This window comes from Megalobrama amblycephala, linkage group LG10, assembly GCF_018812025.1.
Source record: "Megalobrama amblycephala isolate DHTTF-2021 linkage group LG10, ASM1881202v1, whole genome shotgun sequence".
NCBI classification, from domain to species: domain Eukaryota; kingdom Metazoa; phylum Chordata; class Actinopteri; order Cypriniformes; family Xenocyprididae; genus Megalobrama; species Megalobrama amblycephala.
The window spans coordinates 35,227,017-35,254,148 of NC_063053.1; the positions used below are offsets into that span (position 1 = coordinate 35,227,017).

Genomic DNA, 27,132 nt, shown 5'->3' on the forward strand with positions numbered 1-27,132 from the left:
CGCCCACAAAACATGAGACAAGAGCGCACGGCAAGTGAAAGTACACACAAACGCTCACAACAAAGACAGGACTGGGAGCACGAGTGTCCGAATCCCGACACGAAACCAAACTAGACATGAGTGCCAGGATCCGAACGCCACACTCCCAACATGAAACAAGGCACACAGACAAGAGAGCGCACGGCTCGAGAACACTCGACTCGAGACCATATGCTCACACAGACGGGAGTGTCAGAGCTCTGTCACAAAACCAAGAAATAAACTAGACAGAAGTGACAGAACCCTGACAACACTATACTAATAAAGCATACTATACAGAAACATTGGTGTGTGCAGAATTTGATCTTTTAATATCACTTAGGCTACATTAAGTGACATTAAGCGTTTTCTTTATAGTCGTTTTATATGGATGAAAACCTAACGTGTAATAAGACACGTTTTGTTCATATTCTGGGCTCATCTCCTTTGCTGTACATAGTTTCTATGGGAGGAAAACATTTAATGTTAAATTAAACGTGATGCGTTCAACTTCTAGGCTCAACTCCTTTTCTGTACATAGTGTGGTTTATTAGTATGATCCGTTTTCCAGGCCGGTCAGTATATGCAGATAGTTCATAACACAGCCAGCGTTCACTGTTCTAATTTGTTTTTAACTGTATAATATAAATTTTAACATCTACCTCCACTATTTCCCAGTCTCTACTGTAGTGTCAGTGTCCTAAAGTCCCAGAATGCATTGCGTTGCAGACGTCACATTCCCAAGCTCTATAGGGAGAGGGGAAACCACAAATCCTGCAATTGACCATGGAAAATGCATTTAATCATTCTTTTAACTAAATAAATTAATAAAGTTATAGTGTGAAAATACATTTATTATAATTATTAGCGCTTATTAAATTATTTCACACATCTTTTTGGAAAATGACCAACTACCGGTAGCTTCGCCACTGCTTTATGTTCCAATTTAAGTAAGAACTGAATTCTGGGATTGAATAAGTGCACTCCACTTTGGCACTACTAATATTTCACTAGGGAATAAGGGGTGATTTTGGTTTTGATTTTTATAGGTAAAGAGTTTTATTTCTGTGCCACTATCTGCACCAAAAAGAATGGTAATCTGTTTATTATTGTTATATTATTATTGATATATTTTACATAATATATCTGCTATTGAAATATAAGTATTTGCTGCCTTCTAAAATACATTAGGGACTTTAAGCAGCAGCTGCTGATACAATGGCAACGGTATTCTGGCGTTCTTTTGCGCATGCACAAATTTAACTGCCATTTCTTGACGTTCTACTGTAACCGTCTACTACGGGAGAGTAGCCGATTTACCGTAGTCGTTAATACGTGACAGACTAGATAAGTAAATGTTATGTTCTATGGTTATGTGGTATTTTAGTTGTATCTGTATGTCATTCAATGCCAAAAGCAACCATTCTCTTGCTTTTATTTAGATGTAATGTATTGTTTATTATGTCAAGTGATTAAATGATCCACGCCGTCCTCTTTGTTGTTGCTCATAGATATATACACTAGATGTCGCCTTGGGGTTCTAAGCGTGCGTCAAAACCGCCGCCATCTTGGAACAGGGGTCTTGTCATAGGAAGTAGCTAGGTAACGCTGCTATCTCCGCCTGTACTTTGAATTCATGGACGATGCCGGACTTTTGTGCTGCGTATGGATGTTCAAACGAAAGAAATCTAAAAACCAGACAGCAAGGGATTACATTTCACAAGTGAGAATGTGTTTTATGCAGGGTTGGGAAGGTTACTTTTAGAATGTATTTCACTACAGATTACAAAATACATGCTTTAAAAAGTAATCTGTAACGTATTTCGTTACAATACTCAAGTTTAGTAACTTAATCTAAATACTTTGGAATACTTTGAAATACTTAACACAAAGGACCATATTAACTTGATGTTTTGTTTTAAGTTTACAACCTGTAAATAAAAATGACCTCTTTCCACCAGGATTTGGTTTTCCACTAAATTGTATTTTTAACATCAGTTACAAAATATATATCTCCAATTTATTAGACATAACCTATGTGTTGGTAAAGAATTTCAATATCTTGATAAACAAATTATGAAAATATTTGTTTCTTTTAAAGGTCCCGTTTTTCGTGGTTTTTTGAAGCTTTGATTGTGTTTATAGTGTGCAATATAACATGTGTTCATGTTTCGCGTGTAAAAAACCACAGTATTTTTCACATAATTTACTTATCTGTATACCGCTGTTTCCACTGTCATAAAAACGGGCTGATGACTTCCTTGTTCTATGAAGTCCCTCCTTCAGAAATACGTAACGAGTTCTGATTGTGCCAGCGGTTCCTGTGTTGTGATTCGACAGCAGCTTAGCGAACCTTGCCTGGAAAGGTCACGCCTCTTACCATAACGTGGAGATGCACGCGCCCAGTGTTATTGTAAACATGTCTTTAATTTTACCCTATCAATTTGAGCCGGAATCAGACCCGGTGATTGGACTGCGGGATGAAAATAACAGCGTTTCGACGACACGGCGACAAACACGCTCTACAAACGCAACTCTTGTGTATTCCTGTGGGCGGAGGTTAGTCAAAAAACTGTTTTAGTGACGTCATTAAAGAAGGAAGTAGAGGGATGTAGTCCAAACTGGCCGTTCGATGTAGGCGACTTCTGTTAAATAAAATATCTCGCTTGGCATTGAACTTTGAGCTTTAAAATTTTACAGATTTTATTTATACTCTAACAACAACATTACACACTAACTAAAGTTTGAAACATGGGATCACGAAGAACGGGACCTTTAACATCACATCCATATATAATTACTATTGATATATCATTCCTAAATTATATTTTTATATTTGTAAAGATGTGCATCAGAGGGATAACAAAATATTAAATAACAACAATAAAATATTGTTAATAATATAGGTTGTAATATAGGTTCCTATATAGGTTCCTCTTGCATGTTAACTTGAGCTTGAACTGACACACAAAATTATGTCAAAATGCCTGTCTCGGCAAGAATTCTCTCGGTTATGTCATAAGTGAAGAGTTGAGAAAGAAACCAGATGTGTGTCAGTTATTCGGTCTGTGCTTTCCATCTTAAAGTGACAGCAGCCTAATATTCTTGCTGTTGTCTGTGTCATTAATGTTAGTAAAATAAAAAAAAAATTATCATCATCTATCATCTACCAAGAGAAAAGAAAATAGTGAGCAGAGCAGTCAGGAGGAAAGTGATGAGGACAGCTTTTAGGGTAAGTGTGTCACATAAAGTGTGATCAAGCATGGTCTCCAGGTGCTCCCTTAAGAACCATACCAAAAAAGTTATGTGCACCCCTGGTTTTGCCCAAATTTTAGTGTATTACTGATGGAAAATCCCATAATGCACTGCAACAAGCTCAGTGGAAAAAATCCAAGGTGTTGGCTTGAACAAGATAGATGTTGCTAAAAATATTTTTGTAATTCATTCAATACCAAATAAAGGACTATTTAAGCTGTTCTCTGTTCAAACAATGGTAGGTTTGAGGAGTGCTTGAAACATATTTGAAAACTTGTTTTTTTCCAGTTGTGTCTGATGCTGATAGTGGTGCAGAACTTCACCTTTACCTTATAATAAAGTCAGTATTTTGTGAGTACTAGATTGATGGCTTCACTGAAATGTTCTTCTCTGTAGACCACACAGGATTAATCGTGGCTTTGCTGGGAGGAGGGTTCGTGTTGCTCTTCATTACCATGGGTGTTGTTTGGGTCCTCTACAAGAAGTGGAACGACTGGCCCAAAGTTCCTGAATTTTTGGTTGGTGTCTTTGAGTCCTTTCATTTTCTATTTTTATTTTTAAATCTCGCATTGTTACATGCACATTTCACTTAAAAATGAAAATGTATTCACCCTCATGTTAGTCCAAACCTGTATGTCTTTTTGTCCTCTGTGGGACACATTTCTTGTTGTTGTTGTTAAAGAATATGCTTATGTGTGTCATTCCGTATCAACTCAACCAGAGGTCCCCGGCTCAAATTTTCTATTTTGTTAATATATTTTTTTCTGTAAAAAGACAAACATAATTAGTGATGAAAGCCAAATTATTAAATGTCACAGATGTATATTTACTGAGTAATCCACTATTTTGTAGAGGGGGTCAAAATGACCATTTTCACCTGAGATTTGGAGCCAGTTTATACGCGTGTAAAAATGACTTTAGATGGCAGCATCATTATTTTATTTTTACTCAGAGATTGGTAGGTCTATTTGTAAAATCTGTTGACTGAAGATATCAAAAGGAAAGTTTATTAAGAATGAGAATCTAGAAGGATATTAAGATATCTTGAATAATTTTAGAGTTGCAGGCATGCAAATTTTGGAAAAGGAGTATTTATGGCACTCAGATATGTTCTGTGCAATTGAGATGATAGAAAAAAAAACACAAGATACATTTCTAGTTTCAACATTATTTGTTCTTCAGATACTCCTCTTTAAAATAAAAAAGTACCAGCTGTATGCAAAGTGACCCACATTTGGTTTTTGACCACTGAATAGGTGTACAATTTACCAATTTACTAATGGATCAGCTTTAAGATCGCCATATCTCTGGGACTGAACCATAGAGGGCCTTTAAAATGAAGATACCAAAAGAAAAGTTTGTTAAGAACCAGAATCTAAAAGGATATTCAGATATCTTTAATACTTCTTGAGTTACAGGCATGCAAACTTGAGGCAAAAAAACACAAGAAGTGCTTTTTCCCTTTTTTGAACTGTCACTGTTGGTATATAATGAAACAAAGACTGATAAAGTCAACAGATTTTACTAATAGACCTACCAATCTCTGTGTAAAAATAAACTAATGATGCTGCCATCTTTCTAAAGTCATTTTTACATCCCCTGAAAATTGGCTCCAAATCTAAGGTGAAAATTGTCATTTTGACCCCCCTTTACAAAATGGTGGATTATTCACCCATTATACACATCTGTGAAATTTAATATTTTGGCTTTCATCACCATTTGTTTCTTTCAACAGAAAAAATATTAACAAAATCAGAAATTTGAGCTGGGGACCTCTGGTTGACACAGAATGACCCATATAATAAGCCAAATACACACTGTAAGATTCAGAAGTGACATCTGCATTTATACAGGAGGGAAGGGAATCCTGAAATAGGTTGTTTGCAAATGACGTCACAGCAGCAGCGTGAATGAGTCTGGAGGGCAGGGAGTGATGTTTCTATATAGGAATCCTATCAAAAACTCAAAATTCGTATGTTTTGCATCGTTTATGGTTGCTCAAATCGATAAAATCGAGAACCCAGAAGGTGTTTATATCGTTTACATAACTTATACCGTTTTTTATAACTTATTTCGTTTTTTAACTTTAAAAGTTGTCGCCTTTTATAGAGAATATGAACCGATGTCATGCCTCGTTGCATGCTGGGGCAACAGGATCGCCCTCTATTACTTGTACTGAAATTAATACGGATTCTTGCTTACCTTTTGTTTTGTTTCTGCCATTAAGTGGAACATTAACATTTTTATTGGTATCGTTTGCATGGAATAGAAGCTATTTTATCGCATAGCATGATCATTTTATTTATTTATTTATTTATTTTTCACTTAAAGGTGCTCTAAGTCAGTGGTTCTCAACTCCAGTCCTCGGGACCCACTGCTCTGCACATTTTGTATGTCTCTCTTATATGACACACTCAATTCAGTTCATGCAGACTCTCCTAATGAGCTGATGATCTAAATCAGGTGTGTTAAATAAGGGATACATACAAAATGTGCAGAGCAGTGGGTCCCGAGGACTGGAGTTGAGAAACACTGCTCTAAGTGATCCTGGGTGGAGTAACTTCCTGTTGACGTTCGAAGTGTTGTCAAAACAGAGACTAGCTCCTCCTCCCCCTCCCCTCCGTGCTTCCTGAAACAGTCATGAACGTGCATTTAAAATCATTCTTGTCGGTTATTGGCTGGAGCATGTTTATTATGTTTCGTGGTCCAGGCTGCACCAGTTTTTATTGTCGTTTTCGGAGCTTGTGGCGACTACAGAGACCGCATTTTTTTACAGTGTGTTCAGGGGACAGGCAGCTAGCGAATAGTGAGGAGATGTTTGCTGTACTGTATGTGACAAAAAATGTTTTGGCCTAAAAACAGGTGACATCACTTAGAGCACCTTTAAGTTTTGTAGAATTTCGTTTACAATGTTGATCTGTTTACCGTGTCGCACGCTGGACGCTCACTGCTGCTTCAGCCATCGTATAAATATCCTAATAAATCTATGTGATCAACACACTGAGAAAAGTCGATTCATTTATTTGTTGGAAAGGTTTAAATGGTGCTTAAACGAGCATATTGAGTAGGCCTACAACTGTTGTCATTGTAATCCCCCTTTTCCACGATCACAGATGAGAATCAGAGATTATGGGTCAAATTCAGCGGACAGACGGACACGAACACACCGTATTTTTATATTTATTTTAACAAATGACAACCACACTAAGCAATTTCTTACCTTTATAAAACCGTTATGAAGAAAATGTATAAAATGCTTGCATTTTAAGTGATACTGAAAGTTTATATTTTGGTCTTATCTGTTTTTCTGCACATATGCTTTATTTGTAAACAGAATTTGGTCTCTTTAATATCAGTCTAAGTGCATTAAGCATTTTCTTTACATGAGAGGAAACCGATTAACATATAAACGTGTTGCGTTCATATTTTGGGCTCATTTGTGTATCTCCACACAATTCGCTTTAATAAATATGTACAGAATTGTCTCGGTGCATTAAGTCACATGAAGCGTTTTTCTTGTTAAGCATTTGAATGTCCACGTTATAAAGTCAAGTTCTGCTAATTCACGAGCGTGAAGACTTGCAAAGGTAATGTTAATTATTAAACCAAACAAAATCAAAACGTTCAAAAACACTTAGCAATGTGATTCTTTTACTGAGTGATAAGCAGTGGGTTTAATCAGTGCCATTATTAATAGATTTGCCATCCTGCATCTTCTCGTCATCTCCTCGACCTGCTTCCCTTGGTGTTTTTACACGTAGAAAAGGCGAAAAAACTTTTTTCACTGTCTTGTTTTCTCTCAGAACGATGATCTGAGTTACTATCACAATTATCGATGCAGCATTAATGACATACAAAGGTGACATTTTTCACAATCATGACAGAAAACAAATTACTGCACTAAACTCAATAACGGAAAGATTGCGCGATCCTGTCAATATGGCGGATAAACAAAGAAGTTACCCAGAACTCAATGCGGCGTGATGTCAGATTCGTATTCTCTATGGCGTTTTGCGTCTGCTGATACTTAAAGGTGATAAAGAGGATCTTTTCGTCGACTGAGAAACCAAAGACTGTTACTGAGTTTTTGAAATGAGCGCATGCGTAAGAACAACCCCCCTCCTTCACAGCTAATTTCGAGGGAACGCCCCCCAAAACTCATGCACGAGTATTGGAACACGAGTGTTTGTTTACCACCGGCATTCGCTGTGTCGTGTTTGTGGATTCATTATGTCAGACTCACCGCATGTAACTCATAATCTGCAGTTGTTACTCCTGCCTCCTGACAAAAACATCGCATGCAGCGCCTGTGGAGTGTGGAAAGTTACTGAAGCGCGCAGCTGCGCACGTCTCGCACGTCTTACACAAGGAACGTCATGGCAGTGATTGACAAGCCAGAGGGCCAATCGTTTACGCGATTGGCTGATGTTTTTAAGGCCCTACCTCGTGCACAGATGATGTATATTAATATTATTCCTTTCAGTGCACCTAATAAATAGTCTTTTATCAGTTAGTAAAGACAGTTTCAAGTAATATTGCAAAAATGTATAAAACAAAACATCCTCTTTAGCACCTCTAAATGAATATGGATACCTGCTTATCTTTTTGACTTGGTTAAATATTCACATTCTTCATGCTATCGTTTGCAGGGAGGAGAAGATATTTTATCCTATTTAATTATAATTTGGTATCTTCAGTTTCTCCCGCTCGGAATAGCTGCACGCGCTGCGTCTTCTTCTTGTTTGACAGGCGTCAGTGTTAAGGTGCAATACTGCCACCTGAGAGCTCAACCAGGTACTGGCGCTGGAGTATTTACATGTCATGATATGATAAGCGTCCTATTCATTTTAAATATTTTGGTTATCGTCAATACCAGTATATCACACCCTAAATTAACACGATATCGATGGCTGCATTTACACTGCAAGTCTTAATGCACAGATCCGATCTTCTGACCATATCCGATTTTTTGGCCTGTGTGTTTACATTGACTTTAGACGCGACTGGTATCCGGTCTGCGTTTACATTATCCTGCCCCTGAGATCATTGATAGCTTTACATGCACATGTAGACCCTCGCGTTTTGAATGGCTGTGCTATTAAAATTATTTATATATTTCATGTCGAATGCCATGATTATCTGTCAGAATGGATAAGTTAACATCAGTGTCATTGATGTTTTGCAGCGTTAATTCTGACTGAACGGATATAGACCGCAAAATAAAGGTAGGCTATGCGTTTGTTATTTTATCTACAGTTATTTGTTTTAGAATTCCATGTTTTTTTTTTTTTTTTTAGGAATTCGAGCGAGCTAGGGAGATCGCGCGCGCGCGAAGTGCAGCTTTACAGTGAAGATTTTGGCTTAATACGAAAAACAACACGGCGGTCTCTTCTAAATGAACCGGGCAAAGGTTGAAATTCAGCTGTTGAATGTGTGTGTGTGTGTGTGCATGTGCGTGCGCGCAATTTCTTTATAGAAAAATAGACGTTAGACATAAGTTCCCACCTCAGTAATAAAGCTGCGAATTTTTAGTGCGAGTGCATACAAGCACGTCTGCTTCATAATACAACATTAAAGCTACCTTTTAATGAGCAAACGTGCCGCCCTCGCCTTGTGATGGCTTGTAATTCCAATAGGAATCGGATATGCGTGTTTAGACGTATGGTCGCATGTCCAGAGATCGGATATGTATCGGATTTAAAACCACATTTGGAAGTGGCTCGATCGGATGCGAAAAAATCGGATCTCATGTGGATTTTTACGGTGGCGCATTGCTGCCACATACATATTATTTTTCCACTCAATTATGTCGTTCAAACGACATCTTTTCTCGTTCAAACGACATCTTTTCTCGTTCAAACGACATATTCGTTTAAACGACATCTTTTCTCGTTCAAACGACATATTATTTCGTTCAAACGACATCTTTTCTCGTTCAAACAACAGATTTATGTCGTTCAAACGACATCTTTTGTCGTTAAAACCACATATTTTGTACGTGACGTGTACGAGAAATAGCTACCTTTATCTGATCTATAATAGAGAATATAGACTAGATCAGTGCCTTTATCACACTTCCGCACTCGAAAAGCAGAAGCAAATATAGTGTAAAATACCTTTCGATGCCTGGATCGATGGCAGTGCAAAGTAATGAACACAATATTATTGTTTTATTGGCCTATATGCAGTTTCTAATAGCCTAATAAAGCACAATTTTATCATTTAGCATTCCTTATTTTCTGGAAAATATAGGTTTATTGGCCTCAATGAGTCTGAAACTCCCGGTCAGAGATTGTGTCTCAGACGACATTAAATATTTTGTGAATATTTGTAAATATTCGTCGCATGACAGGTGGAAAAATGACTGTACTGCAGTTCTGTGGATGTTTTGCCTAGGCAAGGTTATTAGCCTTTAGTTAACTAAAATAAATAAATAAACTATTAAAAATATTTATGCTGCAATATGAGAAAATATAAATATTAGTTGAAAATGCTATTTTTAATATAATTTCGTTTTTTTCCCCTGACCTTCAACCGATGCGATCCTTTCATTACCCAACAAGATTGTTAAATCAGAATTAAATGAAATTAGAATGAAGAAAAAAATTATTTATTTTAGTGTCGTTTGAACGAGAAAAGATGTCGTTTGAACGAAATAAGATGTTGTTTGAACGAGAAAATATGTCGTTTGAACGAAATAAATGTCGTTTGAACGAGAAAAGATGTCGTTTGAACGACATAATTCAGTGGAAAAAATAATATGTATGTGGCAGCAATGCGCCACCGTAGATTTTTGTGTTTATACGTGGACAACAAATTCCGATCTGGGTCAGATGTGAGCAAAAGATCGGATTTTTTATGCCAGTGTAAACGCAGCCGATATTTCATGCTTTGAATATCACGGTTATCGTCAATACCGGTATATTGTGACAACCCTAATAGCAATAAGAGACTTCATTGTTTGGCAGTTTTAACTAAACCACCGTCTACGGTGTCAATGGTGTCATGTTTTATGTTTGCATGGCTGCTTGAAGGGTTACCTTGTCCGCTTATAGGCATTTTTGGGCTTGCTTGGGTTTGGCTTATAAAGCGATCAAGTTCATGGAGTTATTAAAGTGTGGAGGTGTGTGTCACAATATTTTGGTCTTGTTTTGAATAAAAAGCATTTGGATTTATTTCGATTTAGGGGCTTTTTGTTTTTTTAGCGAGATCTGGCAACACATGAATCAAGGCTCGTTCTTCTTTTCCTGTGATTTTCTTGCACCACACTTACGTAAGAGAGACATGTCCCTTATGCACATTTAAATGCATCATCAGCAACTAGTTGTTAAGTTCAGTTTGGTACCCATTGTGTAGAATTTCGTAAATGTTCTTGTCACTTCCTGAATTTTAATTTGGTTGTGAAATGTGGTTGTCACACCCATAAATGACTGAACTCTGTAAACAGGATTAAGTGTTAAAAAAGATGAATTGACAACTGCAGTGGCCATAGTGCTGTACTGTGACTTAGAAATTCATGTTATGGGCAAGAACGACCCACAGAAGAAAGTCATATGTTTGGAATAATATAAAGATCAGTAAATTGACTAAATTGAGTTTAAAAATGTTTACACAATCTGTTCCTTTATGCAGCTTTTGTTTTGCTTTGGGTCTAGTGACTTCCTGCTGACTCAGTATTTTAGTAGTACCATCAGCAGTGTCAAGACTAACCATTTGCTCTTTTCCAGATGCAGCGGAGCAGTATTAACAGCCAACCTCCTACAGCACTCCTTCCACAATCCGAGCAGCCCGCCTTTTCTCAACCAGAATGTTTTGGACACCAACCCCTACTGAACGAAAGCAGCTATGTAAGGCTGGATGATATGGCAAAAATGTAATCTCGATAATTTTTTTCCCATATTGATCGATAGCAATATATTTCAATATATTAACTGTTAATGCTGCCAGCCTTAAAAGAATATCCCAACTATGACTGAAGCCACAAAAATTTGAGGGTTCATTAATTACATTTTAAAGGATAGTTTATTAACAAAAACAGATTACACATTTGGCCATAAAAAATGAAGACAACTTACTAACTTAGCCTGTGACTTTTAATTATAAACAATTCCGAAATACACCGGGACTCTTATTTTGAAATGTCTACACAATTGCAGGCTGATCCTTCAGATTCTTACGACCGTCTATAACATTTTATATAAAGGCCATAAAGTAGACATTGTAATAATTCATCAACTTGAGTTCTTTAGCAATCGCTTGGCATAAATCTGCGCTTTTCATTAATTGAGAATCACTTGAAGCAGTCTGAAGCGCTGTTGTGCGAGCCTGACTTTGCAACATGCAGCGCTCTTTGTGAAATATCCAGCGCGTCTCTGCAGCGCACATGGGAATGTCAGCGGGTGTAAACAGTTCTGATGCACACATAACGAGCAGGTACGAAACACGTAGGGCGAGGGGAGATTTTCACTAGTTATTCGATCGCGGATGGTTTCATTATCTTGGGCGGATACAAAAAGTATGAGAGGATAAAAATTGTAAAAGCATAAATGTGTATCCAAATATACTTGGGCGGCGGTTAATATACCTGGGCGGCCTGCCCAAGTAAAGTCTATGTGTGGGAAGCACTGTGATGGAATAGGTTGGATGTGTTGCCAGTCTTGTTTTTCACCGTCCGACAACATATTTTACAGATCGTTTTAATCTGCGCCTGGTCGCTTTTCAAATAACCAAACCACTTTCATATAACTGAATTCGAGCTACCTTTTTGTCGACAACTTAATCATTTTGGATAATAACTCGAGGTTAGTTTCACTTTCATTGCTGCTTCCACTCATTTTTGTCATCCTTGTGTCGAGTTTGCTTTGCAAAGTGCCGTAGGAAATTGACTTTGTTCTTTGACGTGAACATTAAAAGCTGCACAATGAACATTGGCTGTTGTCATATTTCTGCTGTATGTTTGGCTCTTATATTAATCCATATCGAGTAAAAATGCCTAGAGTTTATCATCCATATCAATATATATTTTATTGCGATTCGATATGATATCGTTTATCGGCACAGCCCTACAGCTATGGTTCCTGTGGTTCTTAATTCACACACAATGACTTCAAGCCATACAGGTGATCAGTGGGTATTTTCAGGAAATTGCACTCATGGCCTTGCTGTTGCTAGTGCCATACTGTGCCAGTCGAGTTTGACGATTTTGTATGTGTTTGTGTGTGTAAAGTTCATGCTGTTTTTTTTTTTTTTTTTTTTTTTTTGCCTTCAAATTTTCCAAAATGCGGCAGCCCGTCTACTCACAGGTAGCCGCATATATGACCATTTTACACCAATCCTACGTTCTCTACACTGGCTGCCAGTCCGATACCGTATTGACTACAAGATTTTGCTATTTGTCTACAAAGCTCTCAATAATTTAGCTCCCAAATATCTATCTGATTTGATTATGTACGATCCTTCAAGATCACTTAGATGTCAAAATGGTCATCTTTTGCTGGTACCACGATCTTGTCTGCAACGCAGGGGAGACTGAGCTTTCGCAGTAGCGGGCCCTAAACTGTGGAATAGCTTGCCACCACCAGTCAGAACTGCTTCTACGCTTACTGAATTTAAATCGAAGCTAAAAACACATCTCTTCTCCTGTGCTTTTAATTGTTGATAATTTGTGTGTGTTCTTTTATATTTATGTTCTCCTCTTTTTCATTTAACTCTTTGTACAGCACTTTGTCCAGCTCAGGCTGATTTTAAATGTGCATTATAAATAAAATTTAATTGAATTGAATTTTAATATTTTAATTTGTAATTTGATTTGTCTGTATATAATGTCTGTTTGATGTTCATATGTATTTCCAAATTAAGTTGCTAGACATTTAAATTGCAATAAACCAAGTGACTGGCCTCTTCTTTAGTTAAGCTGTTTATTAAACCTTTGGGGCACTCTACACGCGTATGTATGTATATGTGTATATATATAATATCATCTTTTGTAACATTATAAATGTCTTTACTGTCACTTTTGATCGATTTAATGCAACCTTGCTGAATAAAAGTATTAATTTCTTTCATTTAATTAAAAAAAATAAATAAATAAATAAAAATTCTGACTGATCCCAAACTTTTGAACGGTAGTAATATTACAAAAGCTTTGTATTTCAGATAAATGCTGTTCTTTTGAACTATCTATTCGTCAAGGAATCCTTAAAAAAAAGGACACAACTGTTTTCAACATCGATAATTATCAGAGCTGTTTCTTGAGCAGCAAATCATCATATCAGAATGATTTCTGAAGGATCATGTGACACTGAAGACTGAAGTAAGGATGCTGAAAATTCAACTTTGATCACAGAAATAAATTACATTTTAAAATATTTTCAAATAGAAAACTGTTATTTTAAATTGTAATAATATTGCACAATATTACTGTTTTTACTCTATTTTTAATTAAATAAATGCAGCCTTGGTGAGCAAGCGAAGCTTCTTTTAATAACATTAAAAATTGTACACTTTATATATATATATATATATATATATATATATATATATATATATATATATATATATATATATGCAAAGGAGGCAGTGCCTCCTCAAAAAAAAAAAAACAATCAACAAAAACTGGATGAGTAAATAAACTGTCAAAAAACAACAATGCAAATATTTAAAAAATGTGACATTAAAAAGTGTAAAAGTCACTTGCTTTTATAAGTAAGTCTGTCCAACAGCGACACCTGCAGGTAAAGTTACAGCGGAACTGAAGGCTCACCTTCCTTGATCCCATTGAGTTAAACAGAGCCCCTAAAGCTGAAAGTATACTTGTTTTTTGTTTGTTTGTTTGTTTTTTACACATAAGCTAGCGTACTCACACTGTCAAACACACAGCCTTGCAAAGTATACTTCATTATACTTTCATTTAGGCCTCCATCATCGCTGTAGCTTGCATGTGCTCTGCTCTGTTCTGTTTATGCATTTTTTCTTTGACTACCTTGTGAATTGACGGCCCGGGGCAAGTAAATGTTTTGAGCTTGTCCACTTTCGACCACTTCCAGAGGTAGTCGAAGGCCCTGTTAACACCTGGTATTGAGATGTGTTTTGGTCAATTGGATCACAAGTAGATGAGGCACATTCCCGTTTACACCTGGTGTTTTAATGGGTCTCTTTTGTCTACTTTCAACCACTTCTGTCCTGATTTCTTTGAGGGGAGGGTCTATGGGCGGGTAAATGTACAGTTTTTTTCCAGATCTTTTGATCTAATAGACAATAGGGCTCAAGACAGTGGAAAAACATACGGAAAGGATCAGCTTTCATTCTGACAGCCACAAGACCACGCTGATTGCTGTGAGTGTGTGTTAGAAATCAGGAATGGAGAGAGAACATTGTGCTTGGTACATTTATCATCTTCAAACAAAACTTGGGTCTTCAGCCGACAAAGTTTAAATCCCGTCTGGCTAGAGCTCTTCCCATAATGTTTACACATTATTGTCAGTAGGTGGAGACTAGACGGTCTTTAGTGGCTGTTGGGACGCATTCAACCACATGAGCATTTAAACTACTAAAGCAATCTGGTCTAATGTGTTTTCGACTACCTCTGGAAGTGGTCAAAAGTGGACAAGCTCAAAACGTTTTACACCCTGTTTACACCTGTATTTAGCATTATCCACTTCTGATCTAATCAACCAAAACGCAAGACGTAGGACATACAGTGTAAGCTTTTTGAAGAATATGAAAGTGCGGTTTTGGCAGAGCCACTTTGAAGGCAATCATTTGTTTATATAAAGCATATACATTTAAATTTTTTTTTCAAAAATGAGTGATGGTTTCTCTAGATAAGACCCTTATTCCTCGTCTGGGATAGTTTAAAGCCCTTTGAAGCTGCACTGAAACTGTAATTTTGACCTTCAACTGTCTGGAGTCCACTGAAGTCCACTATAAGGAGAATAATCCTGGAATGTTTTCATCAAAAACCTTATGTAGGGAAAACACCCTAGTCAAGTCAAGTCAAATTTATTTATATAGCGCTTTTTACAATTTGTAATTGTTTCAAAGCAGCTTTACATATTAGGAGCACAGAAAAAAGAGAAATGGTTAAAAATAAGCTGTACAAGCAAGCGTGGTAATATGTAACATATACAAGATGGTGCTACATTAAGCCAATGTCGGCTGACTCCCAGGGGTGGAAAAAACCCCTAGGAGAAAAACCCAGCGTGCTAGCACTGGGAAAAAAGTCCTAGGAGGGAAAAAACCCCTTGGAAGATATATATAATATATGTAAATGGATATGGAGATCAAAATCTGAATTATACATTTTTATTATAGAGATTAAAAATAGATTATATATAAATATATGTAAGCGGATACGGAGATTTAAAAATCTGAATTATAGATGCAGCCAGAACTGGATCTGTAGGCCCATTGTCTCCTGGGCTACGTTGTAGTCAGGTCCAGACACAGGTTCTCCATCTGATCTGGATACGGCCTGGATCCAGCACCCGGCAAACCTCAGGATAAGCAGAGAGACTGATATTAGCGTAGATGCCATTCTTATTCTGATGTACAGGTATATCTAGTGTTATAGGAAATGTTCTCGGTTCCGGCCGACCTAATTATTGCAGCGTAACAATCCTTTAACGGATTTGAAAAATGTTAAGGAAGTAAAATTAGCTCAAATGAATAAAGAGTTGTTTAAATTATGACCGAGCAACTGATTCGTCCAGCGTTCATTTGCTCGAGCCGTAATAAGCTCTTTTAGCGGATATAAATATCCAACAATCGTGAAAACACTGATTAGAGCACGGTAACTTGAAATCGACAGTTTAAGACATTAAATCATAAAGCACATAATACAAGACACTTTCTTTTTAAAATCTACAAGAGATTTTATTTATTCTAACACAAACTAATCTAACACAAACACACGCACATACACACACACATACATTCATACGCATTGCAGTAAGAAGGAAATGAGAGAAAGAGTTTGAAAGAGAGAGAGAGGGAGTGATATGATTAACAGAATTCCTATCAATGCATTTCAAAGACCCGAACGAACCATGAATCATTAATTTAAATGCACCAGTTCAATTTTCATCTGGAGGTACTTGCTTGCGTTGACTTAAAGGTGAATTTCCCTCGTCGTGCAGAGAAGGGTTTCCCAAGTCGATGATTGGTCCAGATCAGGTCTGTGTGGAACAATGAAAGGAAGTCTCTTTGTCGCTGGAGTTGAAGCGGCAAAAGTCATTGGTTGAACTTTGCGGCGAAACTTAGGACACAAGACTTTCAGCGGTAAAGGAAAATTAAGTAAAGAAAAGAAAAGTGAGTGAAGGTTGGATGGCTTGAATGAGCTGCTTGTCTGTTCTTCTTGTTACTCCATTGTTCTTGGTACTTGTCTTGGCTTCTTTTCCCAGAACTAACCAACTCCTAGTTCACTATCTTGCAATATAATCATTTAAATGTAGTTGTTTGTCACACCTCTGAGGAGTCTTGGCCAATCAGACATTGTCCTGTTTCAAGAGGGCCTTCCTCTGCCCCCAATAAAACATAAGTGTTACATCCCGGTCTGTCTCTGCTTTAGCAGAGTGCCATTTTAACATAACTTCTATTAACTGGAATATGATACATTTTAAACAGATTTCATTCAAGCCATGATTTAAGAAAGATGAAAAGAAATAAATCAAGTCCAAATAAGGCATACTTTCAGTCAAGAGTTAACATATTTACATGAATTGTGAGTGTTCTAAAGCCTAACTGTTTACAGGTAGTACTTGTGGACACATAATGCAAAATGTATGTAGTTAAAAGATGTTTGATAAGTCCATCAAAATTGTTGGAACAATTTTGAAGCAGTTTTATTTGTAGAACAGTCTCTTTGGCTTTCCTGTGAAGTAAGGAAACAAAAGGGTCTGCATTGTCTCTCTGTTTTTGCTCTGGTGATCAAAGGATCTATCTTCTTGGGTGACCATTTGGTATGTCACTTCTCCTGCTATCAGGAAGCATAGGGTGTCATAAAAATAACCAGCCTTGGTTCTCTCTGTAGACGAGCCGGAGCCGAAACCTCGATTCTGAATTAGAAATATGTTTTGAAAGAATCATCTGAATGATTCATTTGTCTGGTTCGTCCACAGTTCCTACACCTTAATTTCTTTTCGACTGAAGAAAGAAAGACATGGACATCTTGGATGACATGGGGGTGAGTAAATTATCAGGAACATTTTATTTGAAAGTGAACTAATCCTTTAAATTGGGTTATACGGTTTTTCTTATAGAAACATTTCTGAAAATATTTAACTGTCTTAATTTAAACCAAAAACATATAAAATCTCATATATAGTATTATAACCATTATTGGGGTAGTGCAGGGATGGGCAACTCCAGTCCTGGAGGGCCAGTGTCCTGCAGAGTTTATCTCCATCCCTGATAAAAACTCACTTGCCTATAACTTTCTACTAATCCTAAAGACCTTGATTAGCTGGTTCAGGTGTGTTTGATTAGGGTTGGAGCTAAACTCTGCTGGGCAGTGGCCCTCCAGGACTGAAGTTGCCCATCCCTGGGGTAGTGCATTACAAGTAACTTGAGTTACATAATCAGATTACTTTTTTCCAAGTAACTAGTAAAGTAACGGATTACTTTTAAATTTACAACAGAATATCTGAGATACTTTTTCAAATAACGCACGTTGCCTTGTTTTGCCATTTATACACTGACAGCTCTCCTGTCATCATGTTGAGAAAAATCAGGTGTAAGTTTCAGAGCACAGTGTGAACATAATGGTTTTTCCAGTTCTAGACTAAATGTGAACATGCAGTTACTCATCTAACTTGCACAAAAACAGATGAAGTATTCCTCAAAATAAATAAAAGCAGTGAAATGCAAACCTCACTTTATTAATAATGTCTTTGCTGCAGACCTTCAGTGATCCAAATAAACCATACTAATAAATAAAAATGACTTTATTAATACAACAAATGTGATGTTTATCTAGAGTACCTCAGGGATGACGCGTTTTTGTAGGCCAACCCGGAAGTTAGCGGCACACGGGTTCCCTCGATCGAAAGCCTATACATTTTTCCCCATAGACTTTTGGAAAATCACAAAAAATAAGCTCTGTGTTTAACAAAGGGTTATGACACTTACACGTTTTGACTATCAAGATAATCTTTACAAGTAAACACAACATTTATACATTTTGAAGCCTAAATAAAGTCGTCAGATATAAAAGGCTAACAGTAAGCTATAAACGGACTACAGCACACCATGGTCGCGGATCAACGACATCACCACCAAGCTTCCTCAAACTTTATTAAAAAACAACTTTATTTAAAAACATGCTCGCTGATTATGATCTGCGCTGTGTATGAATACTTATCCTCTTTTTTTGAGAAATGCTGTCCAAATGTCCTGTTTGTCATGATGACGTCTAAAGTCCCCACCAAAGGAAGTTGTGCCTTTTAGCAACTTGTTAGCAACCGCCGTTAAGACACAATAAAGGTTTTAAAAAAAAAAAAAAAAAAAATCACAAGCTGGTTATAACAGGCGTGTTTTATGTCACAGATCAAAACGTGAAAATATTCAGAGGCTATATGTCCCAACGACAGGGAATCCTGGAGTATGACATATTGAGTGAAGACATTGAACATTAAATGTAAACACAACTTTTGTATCTTTATCAGCTTTTTTGCATTCTGTACCCTGATAATCATCAAACATGCACTTACCGCTTGCTCCATTCATGTAAATCCGTTTTACTGAATGAAATGAATGACTTGCTCAATCTGTTGCTCTGCTCTTCGTCAACACTCACTAGCACCACCTGCTGGTGAGGTCGACTAACAGCAGATGGATTATGCTCGGTACTCTACTGCTTTTTCCTGCAGTTCCCGGATGTGAAATGTTGAAATTTGAACCACTGAATTTGTGGACACGAAATAAAATGATATTAAATTTATAATATAAAATAATATAATAATTACATTTATTATAGGTTGTGTTTTTAAACAGAATGAATATTTTGGAAGTGAAATCTGAAAGGTGAATATGGATTGTCATTTTTAACAATGAAAATGTGTGTGAAATGTTTTGAATTGAAATATTCACAGCTTAAATATACAACCATGTTGAATTTTAACCCATAAAAATGCAAGCCCTAAAAATACAATGCATTAAAATACAAGCACAGTTAATGCAATGCAATTTTTTTTTCAAGCAGTGCAATTTTTTTTTCAAGCAGTGCAATTCAAGATGCTTTTTGTTTCAAAAACATATGCCATTATTTTACTTCCATAAACTTCTCTCCTCCGGACCGATACTGAAACCTGTGTCCCCTCCATCCAGAGTCCAAAATACATTTAAGATCTGATGTATTCAAGGTTCTTGTGATCAGTCCAGACGAGAAAGGGTACCCCCGAACCCTCTAACCAATGACGCCACTCTTCCAGCACTAACATGACTGCCAGCAACTCTGTTACCAATATCGTAATTACGTTCGGCAGATGATAAGTGATGTGAAAAAAAATAAATGCAAGGATGCATCTTGTCATCCGTGAGAGAGTGCTGGGAAAGAACCGCACTTACCCCCACCTCTAAAGCGTCGACCTCCACCACAAACTGACGTGAAGAATCAGGGGCATCAAGAATAGGAGCCGAAATGAAGCAGCTTTTGAGGTTGGAAAAGGCAGCTTCAGCTGCGCTAGACCACCTGAATGTCGTCTTGGTGTAGGTCAAGGCGGTCAGAGGAGCAGCTAGTTGCTGAAATTGCAAATAAACCACTGATAGAAATTGGCGAACCCCAAAAACTCTGCAGGGCCTTACGGGAATCTGGAGTTGGCCAGTCCATCACAGCATTAACCTTGTAGGGATCCATGCACACTCCCTCGGACTAGTTGATGTACCCCAGAAAACGAACCAACTGTGCATGGGAAAAGCATTCCTCCACCTTGACAAAAAGCCCCTCTCTTATGCAAACCAAATGATAGGCATTACGCAAATCCAATTTTGTGAAAATGGATGCTCCCTGCAGCCTCTTGAAAGCCGTGATGTTGTTCAGCCCTCGGTAGGCAATGCATGATCGCAGCAAACCATCCTTATTTTCTACAAAAAAGAATCCTGCCCCTGCTGGAGAAGAGTGCGGATGAGCCCAGCTGCAAGAGAATCAGAAATATATTTCTCCATGGCCTCCGTTTCTGGAGCAGAAAGAGAGTATAACTTTCCCTTAGGCGGAGACGTACCTGGCTTTAGATCTATAGCACAGTCATAGGGACGATGTGGAGGAAGAGAAGCAGCCCAGGACTAACTGAACACTTCCTTCAGGTCAAGGTACTCCTCAGGCACATTAGACAGGCTCGCCGACTCATCCTGCGCCACACAACAAGACACAGATGAACAAGCAGACACAAGACAAGAAGCATGACAATAGTTGCACTACGGTGTTAAGACCCAGTCTATGCATGGACAACTACGAACAAGCCAGGGTTGACCAAGAATGATAGGAGCCATAGGAGAGTCAGTGAGCAGGAACGATAACTCCTCAGAGTGACTTCCAGAAGTAATTATGGTTATCAGGCCGGTGGTGTGTGTGATAACAGGAAGGTTCTGTCCATTCAGAGCATTTACTGTAATTTCATGTTTGAGAGGAAGTATGTGTGAAGGTGTGAAGCCAAATTACAATCTATAAAATAACCTTCCGCTCCAGAGTCCACAAGTGCGTGACAAGAATGAAAATGGGAAGCATAACTGCATAACTGGGAGGAGAGTGGTAGAAGTTTTTCCAAGGTAAATCGACCTGACAGTTACCTCGGTTCTACTGCCAGGTTTAGCCTTTTACAGGACAGTTAGCTGTGATGTGTCCAGCAGTACCACCACAATAGAGACACAGTCCTTTTAGTCTCTACCGATCCTTCATCCTCCCGTGTTAGCTGTGTTCTGCCCACCTGCATGGGTTCTTGATCTAATGCGGGGCTGACCGCATTACAGACACTGGAAGCAGAAAACTCAGGAACTTCAGGAACAAAAGTTTGCAAAGCTCGTTGGTCCTTTCGTTGCAAATGATCATCCACCTGAAGAGCCAGTTCGATGAGACCATTAAGATCGGTGGGTAATTCCAGGGTGAAGATCACCTTTTGAATACGGTCAGCCAACCCATTCAGGAACATGTCCTACTGCGCCTCTTCATTCTATCTACACTCAGCCACCAGGGTACGAAACTCAATTTTGTAGATCCACCAGCACTCGAGTCGCCTCACGACCCACGACTGCACGTTCGAAGACCCGCCTCATTTCATCTGAGAACACTTGAAACGAGGAACAGCAGGGATGTTGATTCTCCCACACCGCCGTTCCCCTCAGAGCCTCAGCCACATGTCCTGATAATAACGTCATCACCAGAGCCACTTTAGACTGTTCAGTAGAAAACGTCAAACACTGTAGAGAGAAGAACAACGAGCACTTAGTTAAAAATGCTCAACAGAGATTGGGCTCATCTGAATATTGTACAGGAGGTGGTAGACGGGGTTTGCTCTGATGGCTTGTCATCACTGAAGCCAGGGGAATTGGCAGTGGGGGTGGTGCAGTGGGCGACGTCATCGTTTCGGTCTTCAGGTGTTGAAGTTGGGCAGTGAGTTCGGACATCTGCGCTACCAAGGCTTGCACCGTGCGACCTGTAGCAACTATTTGCTCCTCTTGACGATCCATGTGAGCACTGTTGCTTGACAGGAAATCCCATAAATCAGAAGCATTCACTGAATCAATCACAGAAAATGATGAGGAGTTAATTGCGAATGCAGAAAAACAATTTATTAGAACAAACTTTCAGCAGAGCAGAGAAAGCAACAGTCAGAATGTAGTGGGTGCAGATGGTAACAGTCTCTTGGCAGTGCAGGGACTGCAATGGGCAACCAGTCCTCAGAGTAATATCCAACAGGAAGAAACACGACGGGAGGGACAAAGAACACGAAGGGAGGGACAAAGAACACGACGGGAGGGACAAAGAACACGACGGGAGGGACAAAGAACACGACGGGAGGGACAAAGAACACGACGGGAGGGACAAAACCACGGCCAGGAAACACACCACCTGAGAACACCAACGATCTGACAACACAGGGTAAAAAGCACAGACATTAAATAGGGACCCTGATGAGCTCCAGCTGGCACTGATCAACTAATCAGCCATGGTAACACACACACACACACACACACACACACAGAATGAGTCGACGAACCTGCGAACCGTGACAGCTATTACTATTTAATTTTATAATTGGCGAAACACAAAATGAAATTATAAAAAAAAAGACATCAGCTCCAAAAAAAGACACTATTATAATATTTTTGGATATTTATAAAGCGTTTGACTCTTTAGAATAACAATTTTTGCTTACAGTATTTCACAATTGCTAAAACACTAAACCCCATTCTCTGAACCCAGTGCTCAGTGGCCTAAACCCATTTGTCGAATCAGTCACTTTGTAGGCAAAACCTTAAACAAGTTCAGGTAGTTAAGACACTGTTTGCAAATCTCATCCACTCTTTTTGCAAAACTCTGAACACATTCTTACTCACTAAAACACATTTTGCACTGTGTTGCAAAATGGTAAATACATGTGGCAAAAGTTAAACACAACTACAACACAGTTGTCATCCTTTAAACACAATGACTCAAAATTATTCACACTTATTTCTAATGATGTGATCAAATCAACTGTATAAAATATAGGTCAGTTCAGAGTGCACAGGTGACACAGGTGCTGAATGATGATACCAACAATAGATGGAAAAACAATCTGAAAAGTAGAGGAGGAAGAGTATGTGTAAGAGGATGATGAGGAGAAAGAGTAAGGGGTTTTTCCCTTTGCCTGGCAAGAGACGACATTGCCTGTGATGTGGAAAATGTCCTCAACAATATTCAATAATATTCAAAAATATTATTGATCTGACAGTACTGACATTATAGGATGAGAACTGAACTAAGCTAGCCTAGATGATGACATCACTGTTTTCTGCAGAACTGCTTTATAGAGGAAAATAATTACAGTCATTTACATAATAATTGATGGTCTTTACAATGTAAGTGAATCAACACTGAACTGACTTCAGTTTATATATTGTTTAATGTGTGTATGATCTGAAAGCTTTGTTTGATTTTGCCATAAGAGGTTTTGTGAAATTAGTTTGAAGATTGGATTTGTGTTTAATGTTTTGAGAAAATGAGTGATGGTTTCAAGAAATGTGTTTTAGCAATTGTGAAATACTGTAAATCTCAAAGCGTTTTTGGTTTTGGATGTACTTTAATCAACTTGGTTAGAATGCTTTATAAATGACAAAGTTTTGGTTAGTTTCAAACTACTAAACGCTTTAATTGTGATAGAGGAGTGCACCAAGGTTGCCCTGTTTCCCCATTTCTTTTCCTTCTAGCTGTTGAATTATCAATTGATATTTTACAAAATTCACAGTTTAAAAGGTATCTCTATATAAATAATTTAAAATATCTCAACTAGCTGTTGATACTACTGTATTTCTTAAAGGAATAATTCACCCAAAAATGAAAATTATTAGAAAATTGTAAGAAAAACATCCATATTTAAAACTTTATAAATTACTAGCTTCCAGCGGATGACCATACGCATACTGCGCAAGTTGGCTTGTGCCAGTCGAGTAACACCCTGACATGATGTATGACGTAGGATGTAGCTATCACAGTTCAAACAAAACAGGGCTGTGCAACAAACTCAAGCTCCACTTCTCTTTAAAACTTCTCGTTTTAGACTTTATAAAAAATCAATTAAAAAAAATCAAACAGCACTGCATTGAACAAAATGAAAAACAAACAAAATATCTCAATCAGTATGAAAAATATCATCTTAAGTCTTAAGAAACATTATTATCATTAGATTTACCAACAAGCAAAATCGTAGCGATAAAGATGTAAAATCTAGGCAAAATCTTGAGAAATTTGCTTTTGTGAATAAAACATTTACAATTCAACACAACATATGGCTTCTCAAACAAGAAAAAAAGTAGGATGGCACATGATCTTGTCCATAGTGAATTGATTGGATGGTTGTGGTTTGCTATTGGTCAAACTTGTCCCGCCCTCGCACAAGTAAACACGTCATCAAAGAAGAGAAGAGATCTTGCAGCAACAAGAGGGAAGGTTTTTTTCCTCTTTTTTCCCAAATTTTGATTAAAGACAGGTAAGGGACACATACATTTAAAAAAATGTGCACGGATAAATCGTTTAAAATCAAGAATTGTCATTTTGTTTTCATGGTGACTAAACACAATTAAATGAATGTATAAATAAAGCCAGGCTTTTATTTTGAAAATGGTCTTTTCGGTGGGCGACAGACCGAAATCACAGAGTGGTCTCCCGCTTCACATTACTGCTGCCGCGGTCAACAGATGAGAGACACAGAGTCGTGCATGACTGTAAACCACGCTAAGACGCTCTTCTGTATCTGTTCTCATCTATATCTGCTGACATTTGCTTCCTCAGAGCTCGTTTGACATTGATCATCCAGGCTCAAGCGGGATTGTTAGTCTATGTAAGAGAGAGAGAGAGCAGTAAAGGAGGAGGCCACTCCTTTGATAAACTGAGCGGACTTGAAAAAGCTCTCTTCATGCAGCTGCTGCTTTGTTATATTTACATCCAGCAGATGTGTTTGTTCATAAATCACTAGAGCTGCGTGTTTGGATCCTTCTGGAAATCTCGCGTTTATCATTATTCTCGTGTCGCATCTTCAAAGACGAAACAATGTAACCTGGTAACACGAATGCAGGTAAGACGCTGCGATCTCTTTCTCACTAACAAAATGTGCCTTGGAATTATTTTAAGTCCCTTCCAAATACAAATACATCATACGTGAACATGTTAATCGTGCAGTACAACTGTAACAAAGTAGCATGCCGTTACTATCTGACACATCAATGTAACATCCCAATGAACACATGTATGTTCTAAGAATTTTGCTAACGTTCCCATTAAGTTACGAAAACGTTAGTTCTCTGAACGTTCGAAACGTTTTGTTTTCTTAGAGTTTTTTTTTTTTTTTTGATTTTTGGTTATGCGAATGTTAAGGGAACATTCCATTTGTTCATTCTGCAAACATTATGGGGACGTTACTTCAGAATGTTCTCTGAAATATTTGAAAAGACATTTTTTCAACCAACTAAAATATTTTAGGAAAAAAATACGTTTCGCGCATGACGTATACAAATCATGCTGACGTTTTGAGAACATTATTAAAGTACAGACAACATTGAACGAACGTTCTATTAAAGAACGTTCGCTTGAGAGAACTGCTAGAACTTTAGTTAAAGTTCTGAGAACGTTCCACTACAGTTTTTTATCTTACAGTGTACTTGATACACGTTCCATGTGCTTGCTATAGTACTAACAGTACATTAGGCATAATTACAAGCGGCTAAACCTAATTTGTTTAGAACTACCTTTAAAAGTGATGGGGCTTCCTTGCAATTCTTTGAAGTGAATTTGAGTAGCATACCATGGTAAAAACATGGTGATGGATACATTTCCTTCAGTGTTTTTGCCACTTTTTTATTAATGTAATAAGCGAAGTACTGTATAGATCTCTTAAATTGACTAATTGCAACACATGAAATCCTGTGCAAGACGTTCAGTGATGTTTGTAATTTGTCCACTAACAGCTGCTTTAAACAGACGGATCCCTTGAAGTTTTGGTGCTATAGAGTGTCATAGTTTATTTTAGGGTTCAGTGTGTTTTCCCACCTGCCATATACAGCCACGCTGAGTGAGAGCGCTTTGTATATCATACAGACTTCCTTGGTTACGTGGATCTCAGTGCCATAACAGTAACACAGTCCTTCAGACAGCCAGACCTCATCAACCTGTCAGGAAACAACGCTGAGATTCATCCTTTGTTCTGAAAACCAAACCAAACGAAAGGAAGGAAATCTAAACTTGTCTGTCAAATGTGTTTAAAACACATTGAAAAATAATTTAGTTTATATTGAATTGTTCTATAAATGTATTGTATTCTGAAGTATAAAAAGTTTAATTAAATATATAAACATTAGAACATAAATAAAATTAATATTTACACACAAACTTAGATAGATATATTTTAATCTGATTTGTGTAAGGGCAGCATCATTTTGCGAGTGTCTTTTATGAAAGAATATCCTGTGGAGATGATGTAGAGACTCATGGATATGGTTATTGTTGTGTCAGGTCGGCTGCTGTATTTAGTTACCCGGAGAAACGTGGGAGGCCTCGCTAACGTAACCTGATATGTAAGCGGTAGTGTCTCGCTGCTATCTATCCAGCATTCTTGGATTGCATTTTTGCGTTCACGTTCAAGACTCCTGGTGCAAAACTATTGTGTGCATCCCAATTCACCTACTTGGTTTTACTATGACCTAAAAGTTTGTACAGTTTTTGTGAAGAAAAGTACATACTTTTGAGTGTGTGGCAGAAGAGTAGACAAGCTTTGAGACATACACTACTTTGACATAATGATGCATTTGAAGGTTCACAATTGCAGATGAAATATAATGTTAATGATGAAACAACAAAGAATTGTTGTAGATGAAATATAACCCCTTCATCTAAACCTTTCTACTTAACATCAGACTCGCATAGCTGCCATGTTTGTAGTTTTTTAACACTTTTGATTAGTGTTTGTAGTTCTAACCGAATTCTCGTCAAACGCACAATGGGTTGTGAATAATATTAGCTGTTAGATTGTGCACAAATCTGCACTTCAAATTCTAACCAGAAAAAATAAACCATCTGGGAATACTTATTTCAATTTGGGGCACACTAATTCTGATTTCGAATACTATTTAGGACGAATAGTATGTGAATTGGGACACAGCACTTGTCTTCTGTAG

General features: G+C 37.7%; 1 protein-coding gene and 1 pseudogene across 3 annotated transcripts in view; both read left to right on the forward strand.

The window, feature by feature from the left end:
• LOC125276390 overlaps window positions 1-13,244 on the forward strand; it is a 45,952-nt pseudogene extending 32,708 nt beyond the window's left edge.
• Window positions 13,245-24,342: 11,098 nt separating this feature from the next.
• rab23 (RAB23, member RAS oncogene family) overlaps window positions 24,343-27,132 on the forward strand; it is a 15,174-nt gene continuing 12,384 nt past the window's right edge. For 2 of the 3 annotated variants that reach the window (XM_048205884.1, XM_048205882.1), the window contains exon 1: window positions 24,580-25,037. The gene's annotated coding sequence lies outside the window, so the exon portion shown is untranslated. Of the gene's footprint in view, window positions 24,453-24,579; window positions 25,038-27,132 lie in introns of those variants that run through there. The other variant, XM_048205881.1, reaches the window with a different exon arrangement.